This window comes from Macaca nemestrina, chromosome 11 (assembly GCF_043159975.1).
Source record: "Macaca nemestrina isolate mMacNem1 chromosome 11, mMacNem.hap1, whole genome shotgun sequence".
NCBI lineage: Eukaryota > Metazoa > Chordata > Mammalia > Primates > Cercopithecidae > Macaca > Macaca nemestrina.
Window position 1 is genome coordinate 9,381,573 of NC_092135.1, and position 25,889 is coordinate 9,407,461.

Below are 25,889 nucleotides of genomic sequence, written 5' to 3' on the forward strand. Positions count from 1 at the left end.
CCCTCCCTACACTGCTCCTAAGATCAGTGCCTGAGATATTCTTCAGACCCTGCACTTGATGGATCAGCTGGCTCCACCCAGATCAATAAACTGGCTCATCTGATCTGGTGGCCCCCACCCATGAACTGACTCAGCGCAAGAAGACAGCTTCGACTCCCTATGATTTCATCTCTGACCTGACCAATCAGCACTCTTGGCTCACTGGCTTCCCCTCACCCACCAAATTATCTTTAAAAGCTCTGCTCCCCGAATGCTTGGAGAGACTGATTTGAGTAATAACAAAGCTCCAGTCTCCCGCACAGCCAGCTCTGGGTAAATTACTCTTTCTCTATTGCAATTCCCCTGTCTTGATGAATCGGCTCTGTCTAGGCAGCGGGCAAGGTGAACCTCTTGGGTGGTTACAGAACTGACTCTTGTCTTTGTTCCCACCTGTTCCCATTGGTGGGATCCCCGGTCCCCAAGCACAGTCAGGAGCAGGTCTTTGCTAGGCTCTGTGACTCACTCACAGCCCAGCCCTGGTCAAGTTCACAGTTCCTCTGTGCACTCAGCACATGCAAAGGTAAATTCTTCTTTCCTATCCCTCTTCCAGCAGCCCCTTTGTCTACTGATATAAATGTTGACCAGAGGTTTTCTAACTCCCTCTCAAAGCCTCCCACCTAAATTACTGTAAAAGACGCTTAACTGGCCTTTGGTCCCTTTCAACCCATTTTCCTTTCTGCAGTGAGAGTGCTTTTTTTGTTGTTGTTTCTTTTCTTTTCTTTTCTTCTCTTTTCCTTTTTAAGACTGAGTCTCGCTCTGTTGCCCAGGCTGGAGTGCAGTGGCACAATCTTGGCTCACCGCAACTTCCATCTCCCAGGTTCAAGTGATTCTCCTGCCTCAGCCTCCTAAGTAGCTGGGACCACAGGCACGTGCCACCATGCTCGGCTGATTTTTGTAGTTTTAGTAGAGATGGGTTTTGTCCATGTTGACCAGGGTAGTCTTGAACTCCTGATCTCAGGTGATCCATCCACCTCGGCCTCCCAAAGTGCTGGGATTACAGGCGTGAGCCACCGAGCCCAGCCTCATTGGTCTACTTTTTTTTTTTTTTTTTTTGAAACGGAGTTTTGCTCTTGTTGCCCAGGCTGGAGTGCAATGGCACGATCTTGGCTCACTGCAACCTCTGCCTGCCAGGTTCAAGCAATTCTCCTGCCTCAGCCTCCCAAGTAGCTGAAGTACAGGCATGTGCCACCACCCCCGGCTAATTTTGTATTTTTTGTAGAGACGGGGTTTCTCCATGTTGGTCAGGCTGGTCTCGAACTCCCGACCTCAGGTGATGCACCCACGTCGGCCTCCCAAAGTGCCGGGATTATAATCTATTTTTTAAAAGGACTTTTGGATAGGAAATTAGCACAGAGAGCTTTAAAACCCACCCACTACAGAAGAGGATAGGGTGCCTCTTGTCTCCTGGTGGTCCGAGGGCAGGGCCTCCTTTGGGCCTCCTTCCCCTGCCCTCTCCCTGTCCACAGTCCTCTGTCTTTCCCTCAGCAGTGTCCTTCCTGTTGGTCTTCCTCTCTGTTCCCACTGCCCAGCTCTGGTTTCTGCTCCAATACCTTCTTATCCCCAGGTGTTCCCACCCAGACTCTGCCTCCTAGAAGCTGCCCTACAAGTGCTGCCAGGGAAGCTGCCTAAGGTTCAGCCCCTGCCCTACCGGCCCTCGGCCTCTGAGGCTGCCCTCCAGCTTGTCCCCCTGACCACGACTGATGTGTGTCCCCCCGCACCGGATGGACTTCCTTTCCAAACTGCTTGGAGAGAGAGCCCTTCTTTCTCCCAAGAGTCAGCACAAGTTCTCCTTCCTTAGAAAGGGCCCTGAACTCTTCCTGCCAGCCCTACCTGAATTTCTCTCTCTCCTTTGTGCTCCTACAACAGTGACCCTATTCTGACTCGTGCTCTGTAGCCACTTGGCTACTTTCCAATCTCTTCTAAGATAAGCAAACTCCTGGAAGGAAAAAACAAGGCCCATTTACCTTTGAGTGTCCCCAGGGCTAGCCAGTGCCCTGCATAGAGGAAGCCACAGTCAGCAAGTGTGGAATCTGGAAAGCTCTCAGAGGAATCTTTGCCAGGCCCAGGTGCAGAGACTGGACTGGGGGTTGTTTTTTTAGCTTATCGGAGCCTCCATTTCCTCAGACTGGGAAAGTGGTTTTTCCTCACAGGCTGGCAGAGAGAATGCAACCAGTGTAAATTAAAGACAGTATTTGATAAATGTGGGTCCCCCTAGGTGGGAGCAGGACTGGCTGTTAGGTGTCAAGGGTCTGTGAAACAGTCCCCTCCCCAGGGCAAGTGGCTGGTGCAGGGCTGGTCCAGAATCATTGAAGGCAGAGAAGCCTGGCTTGGGAGAGGAAGGTCCATCCTCCAGCAGGGAAGGAGAGGGGTGTGAGTGCTTCCATGGTGTCCCGTCCACAGATGCTCAAGGCCCCTGTGCAATTGGGCTTAGGAACAGGGTCACATGCAGAGGTCTGCACTGAAGGTGCAGCCAGCCAAGCTTCATCCTTGCTTCCCAGCCCCAGCTGTTCCTCTTCCCTCTGTCCCAGCCATTTCCTTGGGCTCTTCCTATGGGCCGAAGGCAGGAGGCAGCCAACAGCAGCCACACCAAGGGAGGCCTGGCACTGAGCACGGATGCATGTGCCTTTAGCCTTTGAGTGCCAGTGCCATAATGTGGCCTCAGCCCTGGGGGCACAGATTCAATGTCTCAATGTGGAGAGGTTCTTCTGATGTGCCCTCTTAATAGGGCAACCAGAGAGGCCTCAGTTCCAACTGGAAGGCCATTCCTTTACCCTTTCACCCATTCATTAACAAATGTTTATTAAGCATCTACATGCGTTAGGCACTGTTCTATGGGGCACAGCCTGCTTCTAAACAGACTAACAAGCAGTCCTGCTGTGAGCCCCATCCTGCCCTCTCCTGTGCCTGTTCCTTCCCATTGGACTCCTTGACCTCCAGGCCCTGTAGCAGCTGTAAGGAACAGCTTTCTCTACCCCGCCACTCCCTGCCACAGACAGAGTCTTGCTCTATTCCCCAGGCTGGAGTGCAGTGGCACGATCTCGGCTCACTACAATCTCCACCTCCCGGCTTCAAGCAATTCTCCTGCCTCAGCCTCCCAAGTAGCTGGGATTACAGGTGCACGCCACAACACCCACCTGATTTTTGTACTTTTAGTAGAGATGGGGTTTCACCATGTTGGCTAGGCTGGTCTCAAACTCCTGACCTTGTGATCCACCTGCCTTGGCCTCCCAAAATGCTGGGATTACAGACGTGAGCCACCGCGCCTGGCCAGCAGCAGCTTTCTCTGTGCAGTGCTAGTTCTCTGTCCCTTACTTTTTGGCTTCCTCTACTTTGTGGACATCTCCAAGCTGTTGTCATCTTCTTTCTCCTATTTCTTTGTCTTTTGGATTTATGCCTGCTCTAATACTTTTGTTAACTTTAGTGATGCTTCAAGTAGGAAGAAGAAATAAATTCTGATGTTCCATCTGCCATATTTGACTAGAATTTCCTTCGAACTGAGTTTTCACTTAAAGTATTTTTACAATGATTTATGAAGTCTGGATGTTTTCAATTTGAAAATGGCAGTTATTTTAGAAATTTACAAATAATATACAAGTGTAAAGAAGAATATAAAGATGACTTGTCATCTCAGAAATTCAGAAGTAACCCCTCTTAACATTTTGATATATATACATATGTAGATACACATTAGTTAAAGGGAATTAAATAACTCTTTCTGTTTGCTTAAGTTTGATGCTGACATTTGGATGCTGCCAGCTTGGTGGAAGGCTTTTGCTGTGGGAGGCACTTGCAAGCCTTGCTAGGACACAGGAGTAGCCCTTGTCATGCTGACATTGGTGCCTCTCACCTTCCCTCAGGCCTGCCTCTCTCCCCTAGTGAGCCTCGGCCTAGACTGCCCACTTCCACTGGAGATGTTCATCATCAAGTCACTTACCGACCCAAACCACAGTTCTTACCTGCAGTGCCTGAAGGAGGGTAAGAAACAGAATCTGGATGTGCCTTCCCCAACTCTGTCATCCCTAGGAATATTCTCCCAGGTTGTGACAGAGCCTGGAAAAAAGCCGTTTGCGATGACCTCGCTGTACCCAGACTTCTACCAGAGTCCCTGACCTTTTTCTGGCCCTTGGTGATCCCTGATGGGGAATTGTCAGTTGGGGGAAAGGTGATTTGTTTCATTCCATCCGCCAAATGCAAATGACCAACATTTTGGGTCTTAGCCAATTTTGAGGTTTTGGATTCAGAATATGTTCTGTTGGGGCTCAGGGCACACCATCCCAAAATATGACACCAAAAAATCTTCCACCCCAATAAATTGCAGATCTTTTCAAAAAATATTTATGAGAGACAGAGACTTATATTGCTGGTGGGCATGTATACTAGCAAAAGCTTTTGGGAAGTAATTTTTTAATTTTTTAAATCTTTTTACCTTTTTTTAAAAAATAATAGAGGCAGGTTCTTGCTATGTTGCCCAGGCAGATCTCAAACTGCTGGACTCCCAAAGTGCTGGGATTATAGTCATGAGTCACCGTGCCCTGCTGGAAAGTCATTTTTAAAGTGTCAAGAACCTTAAAAATGTTTGTACTTTTTGATCTTTTTTCTGGGACTCTAGCCTAAGGAAATAATTCTAAATACAATAAAAGCTTTCTGTACCAAAATACCAATTGCAACATTATTAATAATGTAAAAAAATGATACCAAAACACTCAACTATAGGAGAATAGTACTGTGAATTGTAATCATGAAAAACTCATTATAATAAAGCCAAATGATTATTATTGAAATAAATTAAAACAACTAAATCAGTATTTAATATAGAGTTCGATGATGGCTGTGTTAAAACAAGAGTAATGTATGGCTGGGCGCGGTGGCTCATGCATGTAATCCCAGCACTTTGGGAGGCCGAGGCGGGCGGATCACCTGAGGTCGGAAGTTCGAGACCAGCCTGACCAACATGGAGAAACCCCATCTCTATTAAAAATACAAAAAATGGCCGGGCGCGGTGGCTCAAGCCTGTAATCCCAGCACTTTGGGAGGCCGAGACGGGCGGATCACGAGGTCAGGAGATCGAGACCATCCTGGCTAACACGGTGAAACCCCGTCTCTACTAAAAAATACAAAAAACTAGCCGGGCGAGGTGGCGGGCACCTGTAGTCCCAGCTACTCGGTAGGCTGAGGCAGGAGAATGGCGTAAACCCGGGAGGTGGAGCTTGCAGTGAGCCGAGATCGCGCCACTGCACTCCAGCCTGGGTGACAGAGCCAGACTCCGTCTCAAAAAAAAAAAAAAAAAAATACAAAAAATTAGCTGGGCATGGTGGTGCATACCTGGAATCCCAGCTACTCAGGAGGCTGAGGTAGGAGAATCACTTGAACCTAGGAGGTGGAGGTTGCAATGAGCTGAGATCGCGCCATTGCACTGCAGCCTGGGCAACAAGAGTGAAACTCCATCTCAAAAAAAAAAAAAAAAAACCAAGAGTAATGTATATAGTGAGACATTTTAATACTAGTTGTCTTTGGATAATGAGACAGAGAAAATTTTATTTTTTTCTACTTTGTTTGTTTGCTTGAGACGGAGTTTCACTCTTGTTACCCAGGCTGGAGTGCAATAGTGCGATCTTGGCTTACCACAACCTCCACCTCCCAGGTTCAAGCAATTCTCCTGCCTCAGCCTCCCTAGTAGCTGGGATTACAGGCAACCGCCATCACACCCAGGTAATTTTTTGTATTTTTAGTAGAGACAGGGTTTCACTATGTTGGCCAGGCTGGTCTCAAACTCCTGACCTCAGGCAATCCATCCATCTCGGTCCCGCAAAGTGCTGGGATTGCAGGCGTGAGCCACTGTACCTGACTACTTTCTTTTTAATAGTACAAACTTTGTTCATAAATAAGACTTTGACTGGGCACAGTGGCTCACGTCTGTAATCCCAGCACTTTGTGAGGCCGAGGCAGGCGGATCACCTGAGGTCAGATGTTTGAAACCAGCCTGGCCAACATAGTGGATCAGCCTGACCAGCATGGTGAAACCCTATCTCTACTAAAAATACAAAAATTCACCAGTCGTGGTGGCGGGTGCCTTTAGTCCCAGCTACATGGGAGGCTGAGGCAGGAGAATCGCTTGAACCCAGGAGGCAAAGGTTGCAGTGAGCCAAGATTGCGCCACTGCACTCCAGCCTGGGTGACAGAACGAGACTCCATGGGAGACTGAGGCAGGCAGATCACCTGAGGTCAGGAGTTTGAGACCAGTCTGGCCAACACAGTGAAACCCTATCTCTACTAAAAATACAAAAATTAGCTGGGCGTGGTGGCGCACCCCTGTAATCCCAGCTACTCAGGATGCTGAGGCAGGAGAATCGCTTAAACCCGGGAGGCAGAGGTTGCAGTGAGCTGAGATTGCACCACTGCACTCCAGTCTGGGCAACACAGCGAGACTCCATCTCACAAAAGAAAAAAAAAATTAGCCTAGGGTGGTGGCGTGTGCCTGTAATCCCAGCTACCCGGGAGGTTGAGGCAGGAGAATCACTGAACCCAGGAGGCAGTGGTTGCAGTGAGCCAAGATCATGCCACTGCACTCCAGCCTGGGTGACAGAGCGAGACTCTGTCTTAAAAAAACAAAAAGAGAATAGTAGAAGGCAACATGCCATTTTATTTAAAATTGCGAATTAGGTTTTTTAGATGGATGACAGTTGAGATCATTAAATCCCATTTCTGCCTCTCAGATATCCACAAAATAGTACATTAAATACTCAGTCCTAAGAAATGGCAGAGATTCCAAATTGCCTCTCAATACCAGAGGGAACGGCCCAGTTTCTTCCCTCACAATAAAGGTACATCATTTGATAAACGAAGGAGTATAGCATTAAGACTCTTACAGGATTGTGTTGCAGAAGTTACTTCCATGTCTTCATTCACAGTGTGCATTCTCACCTTCATTTCCCACTCAGTAACACTGCCAGTTTCATCATCTCTTCTTTCAACTTCATTTAAAAGAGGATGCTGACTGGAATTTGGCATAATAGTATCCACCACAGCCAGGTTCCTGTAGTCCCCGCTACACAGGAGGCTGAGGAGAGAGATTTTCTTGAACCCAGAAGTTCGAGATCAGCCTGAACAAAACAGGGAGACTCCAGATTTGCAGACAACACACAACAGAAGCATTTCAGATGGGAAGTAGACTTTTTTTTTTTTTTTTTTTTTTTTTGAGACGGAGTCTCGCTCTGTCGCCCAGCCCAGGCTGGAGTGCAGTGGCGCCATCTCGGCTCACTGCAAGCTCTGCCTCCCGGGTTCACGCCATTCTCCTGCCTCAGCCTCCCGAGTAGCTGGGACTACAGGCGCCCACAACCGCGCCCGGCTAATTTTTTGTATTTTTAGTAGAGACGGGGTTTCACTGTGGTCTCGATCTCCTGACCTTGTGATCCGCCCGCCTCGGCCTCCCAAAGTGCTGGGATTACAGGCGTGAGCCACGGCGCCCGGCCGGGACAGTAGACTTTCTTGAGATACACTTGATTTTAATTTTAAGCAGAGGAATTTCCTGGAGAGTTTCACTCATGAGGATAGTAGAAAAACTCATAGTAAACATTCAGTAAAACAGGTTATAGGGCGGTCATCTCCTTCAACACTTTATCGGGGTTTGTATACGAATTCTGAAATATTGTAGGCCTAATCCTGGCACAGAACCAAAGCTGGCTACATTGTACTTGAACAGCTGACCAGTCCCCAGCACAGATTCGTATAAAGTCATGGAGAAGACAGAGCCCTCTTAACCCCAGAAAAGTCTTTATTTGCCCTGGTTGAAAATCAAATCTCATTCAAGAACTTTTGCTACTTTTCTATAGTTTACAAATAATCTTATTGCTTTTATAATTGGAAAAACAACAGTAAACCCACTGTTCAAGGGAAACAGCCAGTTGTACTTTCCATTAGTCAACGCTACTGTTTGGATCACAGATTTTTTTCTAGAAATGGAATGAATATGAGCTTATCTTCTGCAACCATTTATTTGATTTATGAGAAAACCGAGGTTTGAAGAAAGGCAATGTCTCCAAATCAATCCTGCCTCCTGGTCCTCTGGCCCTCGCTCCACACTGTCTTGGAGCATGACTGTGGCACAGTGTGGCACCTACCAGGCCCTTCATAGCATCTCAGTGAGTTACAGAGGATTGGGCTCAAGGTAGCTGATCCTGGGGGTGACGGATGTTCTACATTCTTGCGGAGAGGAGGGAGCTGGAGTTGGAAATATGCTGCATGATATGGTTCAGATGTGTGTCCCCTCCACATCTCATGTTGAAATGTGATTCCCTCCCATTGGGCATATACTCAAAGAAATATAAATCATTCTACTCTAAAGACACATGGCCAGGCATTGTGGCTCACGCCTGTAATCCCAGCACTTTGGGAGGCTGAGGCGGGCAGATCATGAGGTCAGGAGTTTGAGGCCAGCCTGACCAACATGGCAAAACCCCTTCTCTACTAAAAATACAAAAAATTAGCTGAGTATGGTGGCGTGCACTTGTAATCCCACCTACTCGGGAGGCTGAGGTAGGATAATTGCTTGAACCTGGGAGGCGGAGGTTGCAGTGAGCCGAGATCTTGCCACTGCACTCCAGCCTGGGTGACAGAGCAAGACCCTGTCTCAAAAATAAATAAATAAATAAATAAACACATGTACAGGTATGTTTATTGCAGTACTATTTACAATAGCAAAGACTTGGAACCAACCCAAATGCTCATCAATGATAGACTGAATTAAGAAGTGGCAAATATACAACATGGAATACTATGCAGCCATAAAAAAGAATGAGTTCATGTCCTTTGCAGGGACATGGATGAAGCTGGAAGCCATTATCCTCAGCAAACTAACACAGGAACAGAAAACCAAACACCACATGTTCTCATAAGTGGTAGCTGAACATTGAGAACACATAGACACAGGGATGGGAACATCACACACCAGGACCTATGGGGGGAGGGGCAAGGGGAGGAAGAGCATTAGGACAAATACCTAATGCATGTGGGGCTTAAAACTGAGATGACGGGTTGATAGGTGCAGCAGACCACCATGGCACATGTAAACCTATGCAACCTGCACGTTCTGCACATGTATCCCAGAACTTAAAATAAAATTAAAAAACAAAGAAAAAGAAATGCGATTCCCAGTGTTGGAGGTGGGGCCTGGTGGGAGGTGTCTGGGTCTTGGGGGCTGATCCCTCATGAATGGCTTGGTGTCCTTGCCGTGGTGATGAGTGAGTTCTTGCTCTATTAGTTCACATGAGAGCTGGCTGTTTAAAGAAGCCTGGCTCCTCTTCCCTCTTTTGCTCTCTCTTGCGCTCTCTCTCTCCCTGTCTCTGTCTCTCTGTCCCACTCTCACCAGGTGACACACCTGCTCCTCCTTCACCTTCTGCCATGATTGAAAGCTCCCTGAGGCTTCACCAGGAGCAGATGCCAGCGCCATGCTTCCTGGCGCCTACTCAACTGGGAGCCAAATTAAACCTCTTTTATTTATAAATTACCCAGCCTCAGGTATTTCTTTATAGCAATGCAAAAATAGACTAACACAGAAACGGGGCATCACCTGAACTACAAGGCCCTCTGAGCTGGCTATTGCTTCCTCCTCAGCGACAAGTCAGGCCACAAGGTTCCTAGTAATTGCCTGTAACCTGGCCTTTTTCCTCACCCTGGCCTTCCTTCCATCAGCGTACCTGCATTCACTGGGTTTCCTGCTTGGAATGACATCTCCATCCACAGAGCTCTGCCTCCAGTTAATTCATGCTCAGCCTCAGGCCTCAACTCCACGTCCCTTCCTTGGGGAAGTCTTCCCTGACCCCTATATCAGGTTAGGCTTTTTTTTTCTTTGCTTTTCCTCCATTGACAGTTCACCACTATAATTAAGTAACCATCTCCCTATTGCGCATTAACATCTGTTTCTTCCTCCAGACCACAGGAACCTTGTGCGATTGTTTACCCAGCATCCCTGGCAACAAGCTGATCCTGGCAGATAGCGAGTGTGCAAAGCACATTAGATGAATAAATAAATGAAAATTATTGATTCTTGCAGCTCCACCAGGGGGCAGGGGCTGTAGCCTTCTTTCCCTGTTTGCTCCCTGGATCTGCTCCCATGGTGCTGGAGAAAGCAAGTGTAGCATTGCTTGTTTATTTATGCTTCCATTTGTTCAACAGATACATATTGAGAGCCTGCTATGTGCCATTTTGGAGTCAGTGGTGAACATAGCAACAAAATTCTGCCCTCACAAGATTACTCTATTTTTTTTTTTTTTTTGAGATGGAGTCTCACTCTGTCGCCCAGGCTGGAGTGCCATGGTGCGATTTCAGCTCACTGCAACCTTTGTCTCCCGGGTTCCAGCAAATCTCCTGCATCAGTCTCCTGAGTAGCTGTGACTACAGGCTTGTGCCACCACGCCCGACTAATTTTTTTGTATTTTTAGTAGAGACGGGGTTTCACCATGTTGGGCAGGATGGGGTGTTGAACTCCGGACCTCAAATGATCCATGCGCCTCAGCCTCCCAAAGTGCTGGGATTACAGGTGTTAGCCACCATGCCCACCACAAGATTACATTCTATACTGAAGGAGACAGACACTAAGCAAATAAACAGGAAACTATGCTGTACGCTGGTGCTAGGGCCAGAACAATTTATGAGAGAAGTGGAGGTGGGGGAGCCATACTAAATAAAATGGTTGGGAAAGCCTTCATGATAAAATATAATTGAGGAAAGACATAGGATATAACAATTTGATGAAAGGGCATGTCAGATAAAATTCGGGATAACCAGATAATTTTGAATTTTATTTTATTTTTTTATTATTTATTTATTTTTTGAGACTGAGTTTCACTCTGTCACCCAGGCTGGAGTACAGTGGCATGATCTTGGCTCACGGCAACCTCTGCCTCCCGGGTTCAAGCAATTCTCCTGCCTCAGCCTCCCAAGTAGCTGGGACTACAGGCACATGCCACCACACCGGGCTAATTTTTGTATTTTTTTTTTTTTTTTTTTTTTGAGACGGAGTCTCACGCTCTTGCCCAGGCTGGAGTGCAGTGGCGCGATCTCGGCTCACTGCAAGCTCCGCCTCCCGGGTTCCCGCCATTCTCCTGCCTCAGCCTCCTGAGTAGCTGGGACTACAGGCACATGCCACCACACCAGGCTAATTTTTGTATTTTTTTTTTTTTTTTTTTTTTGAGACGGAGTCTCACGCTCTTGCCCAGGCTGGAGTGCAGTGGCGCGATCTCGGCTCACTGCAAGCTCCGCCTCCCGGGTTCCCGCCATTCTCCTGCCTCAGCCTCCTGAGTAGCTGGGACTACAGGCGCCCACCACCGCGCCCGGCTAATTTTTTGTATTTTTAGTAGAGACGGGGTTTCACTGTGGTCTCGATCTCCTGACCTTGTGATCCGCCCGCCTCGGCTTCCCAAAGTGCTGGGATTACAGGCTTGAGCCACCGCGCCCGGCCATTTTTGTATTTTTTTAGTAGAGAAGGGGTTTCACCATGTTGGTCAGGCTGGTCTTGAACTCCAGACCTCAGGTGATCTGTCTGCCTCGCTCGGCCTCCCAAAGTGCTGGGGATTATAGGCATAAGCTACCACGTCCAGTCAAAATTTTTTCAAATTCTAATGCTTTTAATTCACAAACTGCTATTCATATTGCCATGGAGGAAACAAAATTGTTACTAACGAAGAATTATAAGAGCTGTTTTTTTTTTTTTTTTTTTTTGAGGTGGAGTCTCAGTCACCCAGTCTGGAGTACAGTGTCGGGATCTCGGCTCACTGCAACCTCCACCTCCTGGGTTCAAACAATTCTCCTGTCTCAGCCGAGTAGCTGGGATTACAGGCACCAATCATTATGCCCGGCTAATTTTTGTATTTTTGTAGAGACAGGGTTTCGTCATGTTGGCCAGGCTGGTCTCAAACTCCTGACCTTAGGTGATCTGCCCACCTCGTCCTCTCAATGTGCTGGGATTACAGGCATGAGCCACTGTGCCAGGCTAAGAGCTGTTAAAAGTAGTACCAGATCTTTGGCTTTTGGGGTACCAGGAATTACTTTTTACTGTGAGAGAGAACTTGACTTTTGTGTGTGCAGTGGCTGGCAAGTCACTGGCAAAACCTGGAAAGTGGCTGACAGGATTGTAGTGAATGGTTGTTATTGCAAGAGGCCATTTGTTCTTCATGCACTTAGATTAAAAGGCAGGTTTGAACACCTGGACGTGGTGGGAACATTCGCTACCAATGGAGAAGGCTCTGATGGAAGATGGGCTGGTCACAGAGTGGGCTGATTTGCGTTGGGTTGCCCAGTAGCCTCAGGGGAATGTTTTTACAGCAAGGTGCGCCGTGGAAGCGCTGTGTGGCCTGGTCTCATGGTGTTCCTGTCTTTGGGAACCCCAGATTAAATGTAAACGTGGGATACTGGCAGGCACAAGTGGAAGCCAGCACAACTAGTGATGCAGAATTTTTTTGTTCCTTGGTTCAGCTAAATCCAGAAAAATTAGGCATGCAGAAACATTGAAAGGTGAGGATGGGGCCAGGTGTGGTGGCTCACGCCTGTAATCTCAGCATTTTGGGAGGCTGAGGTGGGCAGACACTTGAGATCAGGAGTTTAAGACCAGCCTGGCCAAATTAGTGAAACCCCATCTCTACTAAAAATACAAGAAATTAACGAGGTGTGGGGGTATGTGCCTGTAGTCCCAGCTACTCAGGAGGTTGAGGCAGGAGAATCACTTGAACCTTGGAAGCAGAGGTTGCAGTGAGCCAAGAGCATGCTACTGCACTCCAGCCCGGGCGACAGAGCAGGACTCAGTCTCAAAAAAAAAAAGAAAGAAAGAAAGGTGAGGAGGGCGGAATTTATTAAGCAAAAGGAGGGTCCTGTATGCAGGTATCCACCTGACAAATTGAATACAAGGCCACCACGCCCAAGTTGAAGAGGCCCAGCTCCTCCTCAGCATCAGGCATGAATTCCTGGTGACTCCACCCCATTCTTCCAGTGTGCATGCAGGCCCTTAGTCTGAGTCACTCTGCATTGATTTATTTCCCTTACTGTGCATGTGTTAAGGGACGGAATTTTTCACCGTGGGCATGTTTAGGCAATCTCCCTATATATAATGACATGGACGGCACTTGGCTGTCTCCTGCCTCTATCACTAGTGGAAGTTAGCTAGCTGTGCTGGTTTCTACTTGTGTCTGCTTTCCACATATTAAAAAAAAAGAAAAAAATTTAAGGCCAGGTGTGGTGGCTCATGCCTGTAATCCCAGCACTTTGGGAGGCCGAGGTGAGAGGAATGCCTGAGCTCAGGAGCTCGAGACCAGGCTGGGCAACATGATGAAAACCTGTCTCTACAAAAAAATACCAAAATTAGCTGGGCAGGGTGGTGCATGCCTGTAGTCCCAGCTACTCAGGAGGCTGAGGTGGGAGAACTGGCTGAGAGGTTGCAGTGAGTGGAGATGGCACCACTGTACTCCAGCCCAGGCAACAGAGAGAGACCCCATTTCAAAAAAATTTTTTTTTTTTATAAGATAGGGTCTTACTATTTTTCCCAGGCTGCTCTCAAACTCCTGGGCTCACGCAATCCTCCTGTCTCAGCTTCCTGCTAAATATAGTGAACCCCAAGTTTCTCTTCAAAGAATCAGTATATCAGTATGTTCAGCTCTCTTATTCTTTGATTCTCCATTTTAAAGTTCAACTTCCTGGTTCTCTTCACCTCCTTGCCTCTAGTTTCAGTAAACAACTTTCCCATTCCCGCCAGTCCTAATCAGTAGTTCACATCTGTTCCATTGGTCACCTGCTCTGACCTAAGTCACCTTTAGTTACCTGTTCCTAACCATCCTTCCTGCCAAACTACTCATCTCATCCCACCACTCCAGCTCACACTCCTGCTCTTTTTAACATAGCCAATAAGAATTAGCTTAGACTGTGAGGACCAACCCTAGCCATTAGAGGAATGACACAGCAGTAGGGATACTTGGATCAGGAATAAGAACTCCTGCCCCTCCCCTGTCCAGGTGTGCTCTCGCCATTGTTCCATCTGCAAGGAACACCCTTTCTGCAGAAAGTAAAAATTGCCTTGCTGAGAAAATTAATGCTTGAGTGCTATTTCTTTGAGGCACCAGGGAACAAGCATTTTGCATTTCTTACAATTTAGTGGCCTGTACGGGGACCCACTCTCCTCTGGGCAGTCTCCGGTCCTCTCTCATGAGGAGGTGCCTCGCCGCCTTGTTTTGGGAGCCTCAGGGGTGAGGAACCGAGACCTACCTGGTGTGATGAATAAACCCAGACTCTCAGCAATGTAGAAAGAAACTGGCCAGTGACCAGGGGTAAAGGATCCTCACATACCATGTGGACCAGACAACCTCATGCACAAGCCAAGGAAGGAAATGCTGGAGGAGTTAGTAAAGTATTTCTTTGGTAGTCGGGACTAAGGAAAGAAAAACTGCAGGGGCAGTGAAACATTCCTTGGTTGGGACATACCAAGGAAAGAGAAGCCCTAGGGGTGGTAAGGCACTCCTTAGCCAGGACTAAGGAAAGAAAAGCCACAGGAGGCAGTGAAGTATTCCTTGGTCAGGATATCTTGGGGGTTAAAAAGAGGCAAGACATTTCCAGTAAGGGAAATTGAGCCTCGCCCCAAAAGGTGAGACATTTCCAGTGAGGAAAATTGAGCCTCACCCCAAAAGGCAAGACATTTCCAGTGAGGAAAATTGAGCCTCACCCCAAAAGGTGAGACATTTCCAGTAAGGGAAATTGAGCCTCACCCCAAAAGGTGAGACATTTCTGGTAAGGGAAATTGAGCCTCCCTCCCAAAATGAGAAATACCCCAAGTAAGGTAAAGGATAAAAGAAAGAAAGCTAGCAACAATAATATTCCCCCTAATAATCCCCGAGGACTAATGTTAAAATATTAGCAGGATAAAAAAAAAACTTAGAGAGTCAGAGAGAGAGAGAAAGAGAAAGAGACAGAGTCAGAGAGAGAGAGAGAGAGAGAGAGAGAGAGAGAAGTAGTAAAGAGAAAGCAATGTACCCTATTCCTTTAAAAGCCTGGGTAAATGTAAAACCTATAATTGAAAATTGAAGGTCTTCTCCATGACCCTGTAACACTCCAATACTAACTGTAAAGAAGCCAGATGGGTCACACCAGTTAGTGCAAGACCTTAGAGCTATTAATCAAGTCCAAACTACCCCACCCTGTTGTTACGGTAATAGATTTAAAAGATGCCTTCTGGGCTTGTCCATTCACAGAAGACAGCCAGGACCTATTTGCCTTTGAGTGAGAAGACCCTCACGCTGATTGAAAATAGCAATACCGATAGACAGTCTTACCTCAAGGGTTTACGAAGTCTTCAAATTTATTTAGTCAAATATTAGAACAAGTCATTTAATTAGCAAAGGTAAATGGCAAATTGAGCTTAAATGGATTGAAGGCATCATATCCTTGCCTCTGCCGGAGACTAAACAAGAACTTAGAAAATTTTAAGATAAGTCAGATACTGTCATCTATGGATAGACTCTTATGCCATACAAAACAAAACCCTTATACAAAAAACTCACACAAGATGGGCAAAACCCCCTCCTCATTTGGCAATTACCAGAAATCCAACAGGTGGAAAGGTTAAAACATCTATTAGCAACTGCCCCTGTCCTAGTTTACCCCCCTTAAGTAGCTATTCCATCTTGTTGTCAGTGTAAACAACCCGTAGCCTTCCTATCAAAAATCCTTAACCCAGTAACCCGTAGATGGCCCAAATGCATTCAATCTGTAGCGGCAACTGCTTTGCTAACTGAAGAAAGCACAAAAATAACTTTAAGAGGAAACCTCATTTGAGTACACCTCACCAGGCCAGAACTATCCTAAGTCAAAAAAGCAAAAATGCAGCTTACTTACTCAAGAATCTTAAAGTATGAGGCTATTCTGTTAGAAAAATATGATTTCACATTAGCCACTGGTAATTCCCTTAACCCTGTGGGTTTCCTAACAGGGGATCTAAATCTTAATTAACCATCATACAAAGGTCCAACCAGACCTAGGAGGAACTCCCTTCAGGACAGGATGACAGATGGTTCCTCCCGGATGATTGAGGGAAAAAGACACAACGGGTATTCAGTAATTGATAGGGAAACTCTTGTAGAAATAGGAAAATTGCCTAATAATTGGTCTGCTAAAACGTGGGAGCTGTTTGCACTCAGCCAAGCCTTAAAATACTTACAGAACCAGGAACCATCTATACTAATTCTAAGTTAATTTGGACTAAAGAGGTCTTAGTAATAGCAAAGGATAATTAAAATCCCAAACTTACAAGGTTTTCAACAAAGTTTGCTAAAAGTTAACAGTGTAACATGTATTATCCTAACTTCGAATCTTGTGGCCTTAGGAAAGTGGAGACTGCCACAAGCCAAAATTGCACCATTGCACCCCAGCCCAGGTAACAGAATGACACCTTGTCTAAAAAAACAGGCCAGGTGTGGTGGCTCACGCCTGTAATCCCAGCACTTTGGGAGGCCAAGGTGGGCAGATCACAAGGTCAGGAGATCGAGACCATCCTGGCTAACACGGTGAAACCCCGTCTCTACTGATAATACAAAAACAAAATTAGCCAGGCATGGTGGCAGGTGCCTGTAATCCCAGCTACTTAGGAGGTTGAGGATGCAATGAACTGAGATCATGTCACTGCACTCTAGCCTGGGCAACAGAGCAAGACTCTGTCTCAAAAAAAGAAAAATAAAAGAAAAACAAAAAACAAAACAAAAAAATCCCTGGCAAATGAAGTTTATCAAGCTACAGACTCTACCTTTGTGTGTCTGTATGTGTATATGTCTATGTACATCATGTGGATGTGATATTTCATTACCAAAATACATGAAAACTCTAATTAATTGGGTTAAAGAAAAAGTAAGCACTTACATTATATATTTTATGAGAAAAATATAAACTAACTCAAATGCCTTTTAGTTCAAATGATTTGTGTAAATTGTTGGTAACTAAGACTAGTTTAATACTGTTGATTTAATGAAAACAACTGTGTCCTCTGATCAACAAAATATCTGTGTATTTAACTTTAGAGTTCTGCCTAAAGTGCTAAGTTCCTAACATTTGTGGGCTGTAAACATGATTACAAAGAAAAAACTGAAGATGATCATATAAGCACCCAATGGGTTCACCTTGCCCACTGCCTAGACACAGCCGATTTCTCCAGACAGGGGAATTGCAATAGAGGAGGAGTAATTCACACAGAGCCAGCTGTGCGGAGACCAGAGTTTTATTACTCAAATCAGTCTCCCCAAGCATTTTGGGAGCAGAAATTTTAAGGACAACTTGGTGGGTGGAGAGAACCCAGAGTTGAAGCTGTCTTCTTGCACACAGTCAGTTCACGGGTAGGGGCCACAATATCAGATAAGCCAGTTTATCAATCTGGGTGGAGCCAGCTGATCCATCTAGTCCAGGGTCTGCAAAATATCTCAAGCACTGATCTTAAGAGAAATTTAGGGAGGGTCATAATCTTTTAGCCTCCAGCTGCATGACTCCTAAATCATAATTTCTAATCTTGTGGCGAATGTTACGAAGACAATCTAGTCCCCAGGCAAGATGGACTGAACAAAGACAGCTTGTAGGCTAGAAGCAAGATGGTCAGTTAAGTTAGATCTCTTTCACTGTCTCAGTCATAATTTTGCAAAGGCAGTTTCTTTTTTTCTTTTTTCTTTTCTTTTTTTTTTTTTTTTTGAGACCGAGTCTTGCTCTTGTTGCCCAGGCTGGAGTGCAATGACGCGATCTCAGCTCCCTGCAACCTCCACCTCCTGGGTTCAAGTGATTCTTCTGTCTCAGCCTCCCAAGTAGCTGGGATTACAGGCACCCACCATCACACCTGGCTAATTTTTTCTATTTTTAGTAGAGAAAGAGTTTCAGCATGTTGGTCAGGCTGGTCTCTAACTCCTGACCTCAGATAATACACCTGCCTGGGCCTCCTAAAGTGCTGGGATTACAGGCATGAGCCACTGCTCGGCCCTGCAAAGGCAGTTTCAGTAGCTACCTTTATTTAATGAGCTACTCAAGCATAATTCTTAAGAATAAATAAAACTTTATTTACTTTTTTATTTGTTATTTATTATTTACCGTAAGGTTTACTTGCAAAAGAGAATAAATAAAAGTTTATAAATGAGCTTTACATTGTTTAAAAAATCTTTTTCAATAACGAAGTCATGTTATGTCAACTTGGGTAATAGCTAATCACAAAATGTCTGAGTCATCTATATGATACAGAAAAGCTAAATATTTAGTTCTGTTAAGCAACAAAAAATTGTGGAAACATCTTTCTAAACATTAGAAAATAGTTTTTTTCACAAAATCTCATATAAACCATCTGAAATTACTTCCGAGGTTTTTCTTTCTTTTTTTTTGTCTGTTTGTTTGCTGTTGTTTTTCTTTTACAAGCCCACAACTAACATAACTTCCTAGGATTTTCAGTGGAAATCAGGGTTAGGCTGGTTCCATATTTTTGCAATTGCAAATTGTGTTGCTATGCACATGCGTGTGTAAGTCTGTTTCATATAATGACTTCTTTTCCTTTGGGTAGATACCCATTAGTGGGATTGCTGTATCAAATGGTAATTCTACTTTTAGTTCTTAAAGGAGTCTCCATACTGTTTTCCATAGTGGTTGTACTACTTTACATTCCCAGCAGCAGTGTAAAAGTGTTCCCTTTTCACCACATCCACTTCAACATCTATTATTTTTTGATATTTAAGTTATGGCCATTCTTGCAGGAGTAAGGTGGTATTACACTGTGGTTTTGATTTGCGTTTCCCTGATAATTAGTGATGTTGAGCATTTTTTTCATGTTTGTTGGCCATTTGTATGTCTTCTTTTGATAATTGTCTATTCATGCCCTTAGCCCACTTTTCAATGGGATTTTTTTTTTTTTTTTTCCTGATTTGTTTGAGTTCCTGGTAGATTCTGGATATTAGTCCTTTGTTGGATGAATAGTCTGTGAAAATTTTCTCCCACTCTCGGGGTTCTCTGTTTACTCTGCTGATTTATTTTTACTTTATTTTATTTTTGAGACAGGGTCTCGCTCTGTCACCCAGGCTGGAGTGCAGTGGTGCGATCTTGGCTCACTGCAACCTCTGTCTCTCAGGTTCAAGTGATTCTCCCGCCTCAGCCTCCCGAGTTGCTGGGATTACAGGCATGCACCACTACGCTCAGATAATTTTTGTATTTTTAATAGAGATGGGGTTTCAGCATGTTGGCCAGGCTGGTTCAAACTCCTGACCTCAGGTGACCACCCGCCTTGGCCTCCCAAAGTGTTGGGATTACAGGCGTGAGCCACTGCACCCAGTCAAGTCTGCTGATTTTTTTCCCCTGCTGAAGCTTTTTAGTTTAATTAAGTCTCATCTATTCATTTTTGTTTTTGTTGCATTTGCTTTTGGGTTCTTAATCATTAACTCTTTACCTTAGTCAATGTCTAGAAGAGTTTTTCCAATGTTATATTCTAAAATTTTTATGGTTTCAGGTATTAGATTCAAGTCTTTGATCCATTTTGAGTTGATTTTTGTATAGGGTGAGACATGAGGATTAAGTTTCATTCTTCTGCATGTGACTTGCCAACAATTCCAGCACCATTTGTTTAGGGTGCACCATTTATTGAATACGGTGTCCTTCTCCACTTTATGTTTTTGTTTGCTTTGTCAAAGATCAGTTGGCTTTAAATATTTGGCTTTATTTCTGGGTACTCTATTCTGTTGCATTGATGTACATGCCTATTTTTATACCAGCACTATGCTGTTTTGGTAACTATAGCCTTGTAGTATCGTTTGAATTCAGGTAATGTGATGCCTCCAGATTGGTTCTTCTTACTTAGTCTTGCTTTGGCTATGTGGGCTCTTTTTTGGTTCCATATGAATTTTAGGATTTTATTTTTATAGTTCTGTGAAAAACACTGATGGTATTTTGACAGGAATTGCACTGAATTTGTAGATTGCTTTTGACTGGTCATTTTCACAATATTGATTCTACCCATCCATGAGCATGAGATGTGTTCCCATTTGTTTGTGTCATCTATGATTTATTTCAGCAATACTTTGTAGTTTTTCTTGTAGAGATCTTTCACGTACTTAGTTAGGTATATTTCTTTTTTTTTTTTTTTTTTTTTTTTTTTTGAGACGGAGTCTCGCTCTGTCGCCCAGGCTGGAGTGCAGTGGCCGGATCTCAGCTCACTGCAAGCTCCGCCTCCCGGGTTCACGCCATTCTCCTGCCTCAGCCTCCGGAGTAGCTGGGACTACAGGCGCCCGCCACCTCGCCCGGCTAGTTTTTTCTATTTTTAGTAGAGACGGGGTTTCACCATGTTAGCCAGGATGGTCTCGATCTCCTGACCTTGTGATCCGCCCGTCTCGGCCTCCCGAAGTGCTGGGATTACAGGCTTGAGCCACCGCGCCCGGCCTGGTATATTTCTAAGTCTTTTATTTTTTTACAGCTGTTGTTAAAAGGGTTGAGTTCTTGATTTGATTCTCAGGTTGGTCACTGCTGGTGTATAGCCGTGCTACTTATTTGTGTACGTTGATTTTATATCCTGAAACTTTACTGAATTCATTTATCAGGTTAGGAGCTTTTTGGATGAATCTTTAGGGTTTTCTAGATATACAATCATATCATTGGCAAACAGCAACAGTTTGACTTCCTCTTTACCAATTTGAATGCCCTTTATTTCTTTCTCTTGTCTGATTATTCTGGCTAGGATTTCCAGTACTATATTGAATAGCTGTGATAAAAGTGGGTATCCTTGTCTTGTTCCAGTTCTCAGGGGGAATGCTTTCAACCTTTCCCTGTTCAGTATAATGTTGACTGAGGGTTTGTCATAGATGGTTATTACCTTGAGGCAAGTCCCTTCTATGCCGATTTTGCTTAGGGTTTTAATCATAAAGGGATGCTGGATTTTGTCAAATGCTTTTTCAGCATCTATTGAGATGATCATATGATTTTTGTTTTTAATTCTGTTTATGTGATGTATCACATTTATTGACTTGCATATGTTAAACCATCCCTGCATCCCTAGAATAAAACCCACTTTATCGTGATGTGTTATCTTTTCGATATGCTGTTGGTTTTGCTTAGCCAGTATTTTGTTGAGGATTTTTGCATCTATGTTCATCAGGGATATTGGTCTGCATTTTTGTTGTTGTTGTTATGTCTTTTCCTGGTTTGGGTATTAGAGTGATACTGGCTTCATAGAGTTTTTTTTTTTTTTTGGACAAAGTTTCACTCTTGTTGCCCAAGCTGGAGTGCAGTGGTGCAATCTTGGCTCACTGAAATCTCTGCCTCCCAGGTTCAAGCAATTCTCCTGCCTCAGCCTCATGAGTAGCTGGGATTCCAGGCACCTGCCACTACACCCAGCTAATTTTTGTATTTTTAGTAGAGACGGGGTTTCACCATGTTGGCCAGGCTGGTCTTGAACTCCTGACCTCAAGTAATCTGCCTGCCTCGGCCTCCCAAAGTGCTGGGATTACAGGCAGGAGCCACTGTATCCGGCCTTCATAGAATTATTTAGGGAGGATTTCCACTTTCTCTGTCTTTTAGAATAATTTCAGTATGATCAGTACCAATTCTTCTTCAAATGCCTGACAGAATTCATCTGTGAATCCATCTAGACCTGGACATTTTTTTTGCTGTTGGCATTTTTTTTCATTATTGTTTCAATCTCACTACTTGTTATTGATCTGTTCAGAATTTCTATTTCTTCCTTATTTAATCTAGGAGGCTTGTATATTTCCAGAAATGTATCCATCTCCTCTAGGTTTTCTAGTTTGTGTGTGTAAAGGTGTTCATAGTAGTCTTGAATCGTTTTTTATTTCTGTGGTATCAGGAGTACTATCTCCCATTTCATTTCTAATTGAACTTATTTGGATCTTCTCCCTTCTTTTTTTTGGTTTATCTCACTAATGGTCTATCATTTTTTTTTGAAATAACTAGCTTTTTGTTTCATTTATATTTTATATATTTTTTTATTTCAATTTCATTTAGTTCTGCTCTGATCCTTGTAATATTTTTCCTCTGCTGGATTTGGGTGTGGTTTGCTTTTGTTTCTCTAGTTACTTGAGGTGCGACCTTAAATTGGCTATTTGTGCTTTTTCAGATATAGGCATTTAATGCTATGAACTTTCCTCTTAGAACCACTTTTGCTGTATGCCAGACGTTTTGATAAGTTCTGTCACTATTATCATTCAGTTCAAGGAATTCTTTAATTTCCATCTTGATTTCATTGCTGATTCATAGATCATTCATGAGCAGATTATTAAGTTTCCCTGTATTCGTATAGTTTTGAGCGTTCTTTTTGGAGTTAATTTCCAGTTTTTTTCCACTATGGTTTGAAAGAGTACTTGATATAATTTCAATTTTCTTAAATTTATTGAGACATGTTTTGTGGCCCATTATATGTTTTATCTTGGAGAATGTTCCACGTGCTGCTGAAAAGAATGTATACTCTGCAGTTGTTACGTAGAATGTTCTGTAAATTACCTGTTAAGACCATTTGTTCTATGGTATAGTTTAAATCCTTTGTTTGTTTGTTTCTTTGTTTCTTTCTTTTTTTTGAGACAGTCTCACTTTGTCATCCAGGCTGGAGTACAACGGCATGATCTCGGCTCACTGCAATCTCCACCACTGGGGTCCAAGCAATTCTCCTGCCTCAGGCTCCTGAGTAGCTGGGATTGCAGGTATTTGCCACCGCACCGAGCAAATTTTTGTATTTTTAGTAGAGACGGGGTTTCACCATGTTGGCAAGGCTGGTCTCAAACTTCTGACCTCAGGTCATCTGCCCACTTTGGCCTCCCAAAGTGCTGAGATTACAGGTGTGAGCCACCATGTCCAGCCCCATTGTTTCTTTGTTTACTTTTTGTCTTGATGACTTGTCTAGTGCTGTCACTGGAGTACTGAAATCCCCAACTACTATTTTTTTTTTTTTTTAAATGGAGACTCACTCTGTCTCCCACACTGCAGTGCAGTGGCACAATCTCAGCTCACTGCAACCTCTGCCTCCTGAGTTCAAGCGATTCTTCTACCTCAGCCTCCAGAGTAGCTGTGATTACAGGTGTGTGCTACCACACCAAGCTACTTTTTGTAGTTTTAGCAGGGAAATGGTTTTGCCATGTTGGCCAGGCTGGTCTCAAACTCCTGACCTCAGGTGATCCACCCGCTTTGGCCTCTCAAAGTGCTGAGATTACAGGTGTGAGCCATCACACCTGGCTGTCCCTGACTATTATTGTGTTGCCATCTATTGCGTTTCTTAGGTCTAGTAATAATTGTTTTATAAATTTGGAACCTCCAGTGTTAGGTACATATATATTTAGGACTGTGATATTTTCTTGTTGAAATGATCCTTTTATCATTATATAATGTCCCTCTTTGTCTTTTTTAACTTTTTGCTTTAAAGTCTGTTTTGTCTGATATAAGAATAGCTACTCTTGCTCCCTTTTGGTTTCCATTTGCAAGGAATATCTTTTTCCACTCCTTTACATTAAGTTTATGTGAATCCTTATGCATTAGGCCAGTCTCTTGAAGACAGAAGATATGTGGTTGGTAGATTTTTATCCATTCTGCCATTCTGCATCTTTTTTTTGAGACAGAGTCTCGCTCTGTCACCCAGGCTGGAGTGCAGAGGCGCGATCTCAGCTCACTGCAAGCTCTGCCTCCTGGGTTCACACCATTCTCCTGCCTCAGCCTCCTGAGTAGTTGGGACTACAGGCACCTGCTGCCATGCCCAGCCTATGTTTTTGTATTTTTAGTAGAGACAGGGTTTCACCGTGTTAGCCAGGATGGTCTAGATCTCCTGACCTCGTGATCTGCCCACCTCAGCCTCCCAAAGCGCTGGGATTACAGGCGTGAGCCACCGCACCCAGCCCATTCTGAATCTTTTAAGAGGAGCATTTAGGCCATTTACATTCATCTTTAGTATTGAGATGTGAGGTACTATTTTATTGTTTGTGCTAGTTGTTGCCTGAATACCTTGTTTGTTTTTCATTGTTTTACTGTTTCATAGGCCCTGTGAAATTTATGCTTTAAGGAGGTTCCATTTTGGTATATTTTGAAGTTTTCATTCAAGATTGAGAACTCCTTTTAGCATTTCTTATAGTGCTGGCTTAGTAGTGACAAATTCTCTCAGCATTTGTTTGTCTGAAAAATAATTTCTCCCTTTTTCATATATGAAGGTTATTTTTGCTGGATACAGAATTCTTGACTGGCAATTATTCTGTCTGAGGATGCTAAAGATAGGACCTCAATCACTTCTGGCTTGTAGAGTTTCTGCTGAGAAATCTGCTGTTAATCTGATAGGCTTTCCTTTGTAAGTTGTCTGAGGCTTCTGCCTCACAGCTCTCAAGATTCTTTCCTTCATTTTGGCTTTAGATAACCTGATGACTATGTGCGTAGGTGATCTTTTTGCAATGATTTTCCCTGGTATTTTCTGAGCTTCTTCTATTTGGATGTTTAGATCTCTAGTCAGGCCAGAGAAGTTTTCCTTGATTATTCTCTCAAATAAGTTTTCCAAACTTTTAGATTTCTCTTCTTCCTCAGGGATCCCAATTATTCTTAGTTTTGTTCATTTAACACAATCCCCAATTTCTTGGTGGCTTTCTTCATTTTGTAAAATTCCTTTTTCTTTGTCTTTGTCTGATTGGGTTAATTCAAAAGCCTTGTCAAGCTCTGAAGTTTTTTCTTCTACTTATTCTAGTCTATTGTTGACACTTTCCAGTGCATTTTGAATTTCTCTAAGTGTGTCTTTCATTTCCAGAAGTTGTGATTGTTTTTTCTTTTCTTTTTTTATTTTTTTTGAGACAAGAGTTTCGCTTTTGTTGCCCAGGCTGGAGTGCAATGGCATGATCTTGGCTCACCACAACCTCCACCTCCTGGGTTCAAGCAATTCTCCTGCCTCAGTCTCCCAAGTAGCTGAGATTACGGGCATGCACCACCATGCCCAGCTAATTTTATATTTTTAGTAGAGACGGGGTTTCTCCACTTTGGTCAGGCTGGTCGTGAACTCCCGACCTCAGGTGATCAGCCCGCCTTGGCCTCCCAAACTCCCAAATGCTGGGGTTACAAGCATGAGTCATCATGCATGGCCCAATTGTTTTTTCTTTATGATATCTATATCTCTAGAGAATTTTTCATCCATGTCCTGTATTGTTTTTTTTTTGTTTTTTTTTTTGAGACAGGGTCTCACTCATCACTCAGCCTAGGTGCAGTTGCATCATCTTGGCTCACTGCAACCTCTACCTTATAAGTTCAAGTGATCCTTCCACCTCAGCATCCTGAGTAGCTGGGGCTACAGGGATGTATCATCAAGCCAGGCTAATTTTTTTTTTTTTTTTTTTTTTAGTAGAGACAGGGTTTTGCCATTTTGGCCAGGCTGGTCTCAAACTCCTGGCCTCAGGTGACCTTCCTTGGCTTCCCAAAGTGCTGGGATTACAAGTGTGAGCCACTGTACCTGGCCTGATTTTTACATTTCTTTAAGTTGGTTTTTACATTTTTCTAGTATCTCCTTGAATAGCTTAATAATCAACCTTCTGAATTTTTTATTTGGCAATTCAGAGACTTCTTCTGGGTTTGGATCCATTGCTAGGAAGCTAGTGTGGTCTTTTGTGGGTGTTATAGAACCTTGTTTTGTCATATTACGTGAATTATGTTTTTGATTTCTTCTCATTGGGAAGACTATTTTAGTGGAAAAATCTGGAACACAAGGGCTGCTGTTCAGATTCTTTTGTCCTACAGGGTGATCCCTTGATGTGGTGTACTCCGCCTTTTCTTAGGCATGGGGCTTTCTGAGAGCTGGACTGTGGTGATTGTTATTGCTCTTCTGGGTCTAGACATCCAGTGGGGCTTCCAAGCTC

General features: G+C 44.1%; 1 long non-coding RNA gene across 2 annotated transcripts in view; it reads right to left on the reverse strand.

The window, feature by feature from the left end:
* LOC139357064 (uncharacterized) overlaps positions 1 to 25,889 on the reverse strand; it is a 51,279-nt gene that overhangs the window by 2,914 nt on the left and 22,476 nt on the right. For both annotated transcript variants that reach the window (XR_011609671.1, XR_011609670.1), the window contains exons 2-3: positions 6,906 to 7,096; positions 2,004 to 2,190 (exon numbers count right to left, since the gene is read on the reverse strand). This is a non-coding gene — a long non-coding RNA (uncharacterized lncRNA). The remainder of the gene's footprint in view (positions 1 to 2,003; positions 2,191 to 6,905; positions 7,097 to 25,889) is intronic.